The sequence below is a fragment of the Pteropus vampyrus genome, unplaced genomic scaffold (genome assembly GCF_000151845.1).
Source record: "Pteropus vampyrus isolate Shadow unplaced genomic scaffold, Pvam_2.0 Scaffold109, whole genome shotgun sequence".
NCBI classification, from domain to species: domain Eukaryota; kingdom Metazoa; phylum Chordata; class Mammalia; order Chiroptera; family Pteropodidae; genus Pteropus; species Pteropus vampyrus.
In genome coordinates, this window is record NW_011888890.1 from 5,271,522 (window position 1) to 5,279,162 (window position 7,641).

The 7,641-nt window shown below is 42.5% G+C and overlaps 1 pseudogene; it reads left to right on the plus strand.

Annotated features, from left to right (window-relative positions):
- Positions 1 to 280: 280 nt before the first annotated feature.
- LOC111743246 lies at positions 281 to 399 on the plus strand (annotated as a pseudogene).
- Positions 400 to 7,641: the final 7,242 nt, after the last annotated feature.

Below are 7,641 nucleotides of genomic sequence, written 5' to 3' on the forward strand. Positions count from 1 at the left end.
CTGTTTATTGACAATACTGAGCTACAGGTGCATATATCCAGTCCTCCTCTTCTTGGGTATCTAATCCTTTCCCTCCTGTACTGTCCATCGACCCATTGGCAGGCTTGTTGGTTCTACTGTCATAACGTCTCGGTCTCCATTTGCATGGCCACCACTGTCACCCAAGCTAGCATCCTCTCTTGCTTGGGCCACCACAACGCAATCTTGTGTCCTTGCTTCCCCTCTTGTTTAATCTATTCTCTACACAGCAGCAGTTTGTGATCTTAAAACCTAATTTATAGTCTATGGCCATGTCACCCTGAACAAGCCCGATCTTGTCTGATCTCGGAAACTAGGCAGGGTCAGGCCTGGTTAATACTTGGATGGGAGACCACTTAGGAATATCGGGTGCTGTAGGCATAAAAAGATAAAAAAATAAAGGATCGTAAGCTGACAAGGCCCTAGCAATCTGTGAGGTCAACCAAGGGTTGCCTCACCTAAAAAAAAACAGCAACAGAAAACCTAATTTATATCATGCCACTCCGCTGCTTTAAACCTCATATAGCTGCCCACTGCTCCTAGAATAAAATCCAAACTCCTCAGTGTGGCCTCCAGGACCCTACAGAACCGGGTCCCTGTCACCTCTCTATTCTCATCTTGTGTCTTTTGTCTCTCACACACTCATTGTAGCCATAAAGATTTTCTTTTAGCTCTTCAAAGCCGTCAACCCCTTCCTTACCTCAGGTCATTTTACTCCCATCTTCTGCAATGCCTTCCACCTGCTCTACCCATAACTGACTCCTGCTCATTGTTCAGGTCCTATATCATAGGTTACTTCTTTTAAGGTCTTCCCTTACCAACTAGCTACAGTAGCACTTCACATTCCTTACTTCTCTCTGCGTTAGCATATTGCTTATTTCCTTGTTGGAACTCATCAACGTTTTTATCAGGTTTTTTTTTTTTTTTTTTGGTCTCACTAGGATGTAAACTTCAAGGGGGCAGAGAATATGTCTATCTTCCCCATTAAATCTTCAGTGTTTAGCATAGTGCTTTTCATATAGTAAGTTTGCAATAAATATTTATAGAAATACTAAACGAACAGAAAGTGGAGATGGCCCTGGTGGTAGGGAAGCACCCCAGAAGGCTAGAAACATTTCTGAGTCACTGAAATGGAAATACTTTTCTTTCTTTTTTAAATACCTTTTTATGGTTGCCTAAGGGCCTCGGCACTGGAATTTCAAGGCCATGGTCAACCACTAACGGTTACTGTGGCTCTTTCGCAGCCCTTATGATCAGTTGGTCTCACCACTCCCATAGTCCCCAGATTCCAGTGTCATCCACACTGAGGGGTGGAGGTGCTCTCCTGCTGGGGCCACAACTCACCAGCATCACTCTGCTTTCCTCTTATTTGAAAAAAAAAAATATTTTTAACAAAACACAAATGTACAAAACCATACAAATGTGTGACTTAATGAATTATTCCAAGGCAAACACCTGTGTAGCCCCACCACTAGGTCAAGTAACAGACCTTTGCCACTATCCCGAAGCCCATCTAGGTCTCCCATTCCAACCACAGTTCCCTTCCTTTCCCCCCTGACAAGTAATCAATATCCCATTTTTATAGTTTTTCTTTTTCATTCAAATATGCATCCATTGACACTGTAGTTTAGTTTTGGACATTTAAAAAACTTCCATATGTCTTTTAAGTCTCTCAGTCTTTTATCTTATCATCTAGAGGTTTCTCCAGCATTTCTTCATTTTTCTTTTAATCTATCTGGAAGAACCGGTTCATTTGACCTGTAGAGGTTCCCACAGTCTGGATTTGCTGATTGCATATTCATGAGCAATTCACCAAGTTCCTGCAAATTGATGGCTGGACCTAGAGACTGCCTTGGATTCAGGTTTGATTTCTTTGGCAAAACTACTGGAGGTATGTAATGTCTGATTGTATCTCTTTTTACGATGTAAGTGATGTTAGCAGCCACTGATGTTTAGTACCTATACCTAATAATTCACTGGAGTTTGCAGAATTGGCAATATTCTAATTCTGTCATTTCTCTTTAATTGTTGGAGTACTTTTATAAAGAGAAAATTCCCTCATCTACTATTGGTTACCCAGTGATAAAGATTATATCGAGAAAGAAGGATACATCTTTGGTTTTTTACCTTTATTTACTGCTTTTCAAGACTAAAAAATTGGTTCCCTATCATCTTCCAAAAAAAAAAAAAAAAAGAACAAAAAACTGAATGTATATAGTTATGAACTCATGGATTTAAATTTATTTGATGAATTTCAAACCATTGCAATTATTATCATTTATATTCAAATTGTTTAGAGTTTGCCAGTGAGAGTCTCCTCAAGTTGGTTCTTGAATTTTTTCTGAAATGACCATAGCAATTGGTAGTTTTCTTGTTATCTAGCAAGACAACATGCTGCTGGGTTATCTTGTACATTTTCTACCCAGACCAGGACTCAATGATTATTCAAAGTCTTGTTTGCTTTAGTGAGATACTGTATTTCAAGACCTAATTGTAGGTCTTGTATTTCAATTTACAGGTAGTGAATTGGTCATTATTTCTGATCTTTTCAGTGGACAGAGCTAGTGGTCAGGTTTGAAAGCCATGAGAGAGGCTCAGAATTGCTCTCTCTCAGTGGTTCATAACATCCAAAGTCCTTTAGCCCTTGCTGACCTTAAAAGTTTCCCAGAGTTGTTCTCTAGGGAGAAGGTGTCAGCTTTGCCATCTGAGCCAAACTCCAGTCTTAGTGACGGTGTTCTACCGACCTAAATTCTTCCATTGCAGCTTTGGTTAAAAATAGCAGTACTTCCTCACTCCCTGTTCTCAATTGCCACATGGTTGCCACACAGGAGCTCATGTGGAGGCTATGTCTCCTCCCCAGGGGTAAAGTCATCCCTATAGATAGCTTGAGTGTCCCCAGAGTCTCTTCAGCCCCTGCTCACATGGTACCAGAAATTTTCTCCCGCTGGCGCACTCTACCCTACCGTGCTCTTCCGACTGCCCTTCAGTGCTTCCCCAGCTGTTCCCCAGTACCATATCCTTCAAGAGCCACATCAAGTCTCATGAAGGCTTCTTGGACCACTGAAGCCTCCATGTACCTCAGCTTTCATATCTATGAAATGGAGAGAATTGTAGCCACCTCACGAGGTTGTAAAATTTAAATGGGTTACTGCCTAGAATAAGGCTTAAAGCAGCAAGTCCTCAAAATTGAGCTTTCGTTCTTACTCTTGACCAATAGTTCTCAACCTGACTGCATGTTAGAAACAACTGGGGTGGGGGGGGGGGCTTTTAAGAGAAAATAGTGATGCTTTGTCCCCATCCCTGAAGATTAATTGGTCAAGGCAATTGGAATTTTTCAAGTTCTTGAGGTGATTCTGGAGCAGGGGTTGGGAAACCACACTGTTGCATCCATCATTACCCTTTGGGTCCCGTGAGGCAAGATATGCCTGTCCATTTTTAATAAATTTTGCTGACTCTACATTAAGCTGGATTCTGTTACTTAAAACCAAAGGAGACCTAATAAATGCAGGAGGAATTTATAAGAGAAACTACTGGGTAGAGTTAGAACTTAGGCGACATTGGAACTGAAGGAACTTCCCCACCTCTACCTGCTTTGTCCTCTTGCTGGCCACATATCCTGCAGTATATTGTTTATCTCTGTCCCCATCTGTAGAGAGACCCATGTACTACTTGATTTAGTAATCACATTAGTAGTACATCTTTTTCTTATCACATTAGCCTAACAAATTTGAGGCAAAAAAAGTCATGAAAAATTTGTCTTTTCCTACTTTGTCCCCCCGCCTTTGAAACCAGCCACTGCAGCTGCTAACAGAAGCATCTCTATGTAGAATGTGTTTTGTCCTTTTGGAGAAGACAAAGAATTATTAAAAGAGCAGCCAGCTGCTTGTACTGGCAGGAGAATGAGAAGAGCTTGTCAGCATTCACTCTCGGAGCCTTCCTCAGCTGAGTTGCCACCATCTTCTTTATCCCATTTTTGCTCTCACTTTTCCTAGTCTAGGAATGCAGTGTCCTCACCCTACCCTCATGCCTCTAGCTCTGCGTAGACGCAGCAGCCCAGTCCTTCTTCCTCTGTGTTAAACCTGTATATAAATCTCAACCTTAAGACTTTATGCAAGCCTGACAGTTGATAAACTCCACCTTGACTCATAAACGGCCCCCTCATCTCTCTCTTTCACAAACACACGGATCATCCAGTGTTCCAACAGGGATATTTACTGATAAATTTTGCACAATAGGGGTAATGGCAGAATCTGTCTCATGGGGATGTCGTGACAATTAAATGAAACAGGGTCGTGGGTCTCAAATTTGGCTGCACATCAGAATTGTTGGCAGAGGTTCAAAAGTCCCAGATGCATTAAATCAGAAATCTGGGTTGTGGGAGCCATCCATAAATATTTTAAAAAAGCTTCCTAGGTAAATCCAGTGTGCAGCTAAATTTGACAGCCAGTGAGATCATACTTATTAGAAGCCCTCAATGAATGGTAGCTGCTTTTATTACTATAATTAAGAATTGAGTGAGAATTTCCCAATAGACTGCTGAAATTGAAGGCTTCGTAGAACCCAGATTCATTTCTTCTTTAATTCATTCATCCAACCATGAGCATTTACTATCTGCTATGGTCTTTGAGAAATTCCTCTTCCTCATTTGAAAGTAAAAAGATTATACTGCCTTCAAGATGAAATTCAAGTTCTTTAGGACAATTTGGCCTCCGCCACCCCCTTCATGCCCTATTGCCTGCCAGCGCTGTCGCCCACATGCTGGTAAGTTCCAGACACTCCAAACTCTTTGTAAATATTCCAGACCCTCCTGTGTGTCTCTGTGCCCTTCCCACACTCCTCTCTCTACTTTCCCACCTGGCCTGCCTAATCAGATGGAATTTGGATACAGAAACTGAGGACAGTTGGGTGCCCAGCACTCGTTGGCAGTCCTGACTCATCCCCTCTGAGGAAGGAGCTGGCTGATGTCCTCTCAGTTTCAGGATTCCTTGTGCGCCCTGCGGTGGACAATGATTATTTCTCAAGGTCTTTGCAGAGGGGCTGGGCAGCTCTCTCCGTTCTCCCTCTGGCCTCACTCTGGCAGAAGGCTGCTCAGGCCCAGGCAGGCAGAAGGCTGCTCAGGCCCAGGCAGGCTTTCTTTCCTTTGTCCTGGGACAAAGTGGTTCTGTTGTGCCAAGAACCCCCTCCCCGCCCCCACTCCCCAGGGCCTCTCCCAGGGAGAGAAGTTTCCCTCTGGAATCATTGAAGGGAGCAGGGCAGCTCAGAATCCAGTGCTTGGAACGGCCTGTGAGCTAGAGGCTGGATCTTCTGTGGCCACTATATGAAATCCCACGGGACTGGCAGCCTTGGGGAATAATATGACTGTTATCATAGATAATCTCTGAAGACTGTTCTCCAAAGAAGACAGATCTCCTGGTTAGATTCCTCTGCACCACAGGAATCTAACATAACAGGTGAGGGGCTGCATGCTATAACAGCTGCCAGACCTGTCTAATTCTCCTGAAGTCAAGACTTCTGTTAGGAATCTTCCCTTTCCTTGCCTTGAGCTGGCCTTCAGAGTGGCCCTGTTTGGAAAGGTCTCAGTGGTTTCTCTCCATTTCTGGACCTGTCAGAAGCTGGCCCCCACGGTATAGATTTGCCTTTCCTCTCACTGGGTCCACAGAGCTCTTTGGTAGGGGCTAGCCAGGGAAAATTTAGTATTCCAAGTATACACACACACACCCCCTCAGTTTTTGCTCTTCTAACTCTGGGACTGTGCCACTGGAAAGTTCAACTTTCTAGCCAGGCACAGGGTGACAACTCCCTTCTGTTTCACCCTTCAATTTGGGCATGGGGAAGGGGAAAAGAAGCTAATATTTGGGTGTGTGTTAAGAAAAATTCCCAAGGTGTATGAAATCGAGAGACTGAAGAAAGAGGCTAACAACTCTAGAATTACATCAAGAGTTTATTAAGGGAATTTGCAGTTAGAAGCAGCTTCTTGGGTGACAGCAAAATGATAGATTTCTGCACCCAAAGGGGACAGAGGTGTGATATATATAGCCCATGCTAATACAGGTGGCTTGTAGCCATGAGGCACAGGTTCATTAAGAGCTGTATAATCAAAAGCAGTGAACAACTTAATGGATTTATCTAGGCAAGAATATTACTTTCAGATGATATAGACCCACCCCTTCTGTTAGTGAACTGGCAATCAGCTTGCTTTATAAGATGATGTCGGTCATGTTAAGTACTGGGAATCATTTCACCTGTGTCTTACACGTTATCTCACTTAAAACTTTTGCAAAAACCTTCTATAATTAGTGTTATCTCATCTTTCAAAAAAGGAACCAGATGCTTTCTAAGGTTGTGTGGTTGGAATACCTATTAGCTTTTGCTGTTACAAAACTTCCTCAAAATCAGTGGATTAAGCCATTTATTGAGCTCACACTTCTAGGGATTATCTGGCTGTCAGCCAGGGTGTTGGGAGTAGGGCGCAACTGGTTACATGATTTCACTCATCCTGCAGAAGCTAGCTGGGGCTTGTTCACATGGCAGCTTGGCAGGATTCCGAGAGGAAAGGTGAATAGATGCAAAGCCTCTTGATACCTAGGCTTGGAACTGGTACTGAGCTACTTCTACCATAATCTATTAGCCAAAACAAGTCATAAGGTCTGCCCAGATTCAAGGGAAGGTAAAATGGATCCCGCTTGTTGACAGGAGGAGCTGCAAAGTCACATTGCAAAGGGGTATGCATTCGGGGAGTGGAGGAGGTGAAGAATTGTGTCCTCTTCTGCAATCTACCGCAGTTGTGAAATGTCAGAGGTAGGATTTTATTTTTAAAAGATGAAAATAGCATACGCACAAGAGAAAAATCCAAACAATATACAAAAGAGAAAGTGAGAGAGAGTCTCCTTCTTACCCATGGGATAGGAAAACTAATTCTAATCTAGTCCTACACTCCACTTGTAAATGCTATTAAGAGTTTCTCATGTAACTTGATGCATTGTTTTGTGTGCATATACACAGATGGCAGTCTAATATATACACTATCCTGCACTTTATTATTTTCACCTAATACAGCTCAGAGCTCTTTCCATAGCAGCACAACCAGAAATGCTCCATTCCTTTTAATGTCTACATAGCAGTCAACTGAATAAATGTACCATGATTTAGTCAACCACATCCCCTATTGGTGGATACTTAGATTATTTCTAGTTTTTGTTGTTATAAATAATGCTGCAGTGAACATCCTTGAACATCTTTCTTTGTATATTTGCTGACTAGATTCCTTGAAGTAAAATGTCTAGCCTCAGCATCAGATTTGAGCTTTGATCTGTTCCTGAAGCACATGCTGTTTCCAAGAAGTTCTCTGGTTACCAAGTGTTTCTCCAGCTTCTTCTAAGACTAGGAGCTACCTTAGGAACCACAGGCCTCTGTACACACATGCACAAATGTAGCGATGCTCAAGACTTTGCCACATCCTTCCCTTCCCAGGCAGGCTCGAGATGTCCTGAGCTATGTATTATTAAGCTCTTCTAAGAAGATCTAGATTAGTTGTCTTTTCTGTGTCTTCTTTCATAATTTTTTTTTTTTTGAGACATGTCCTGCTTTGTTACAGGTCAATGATAAAAGAATACTATCAACATA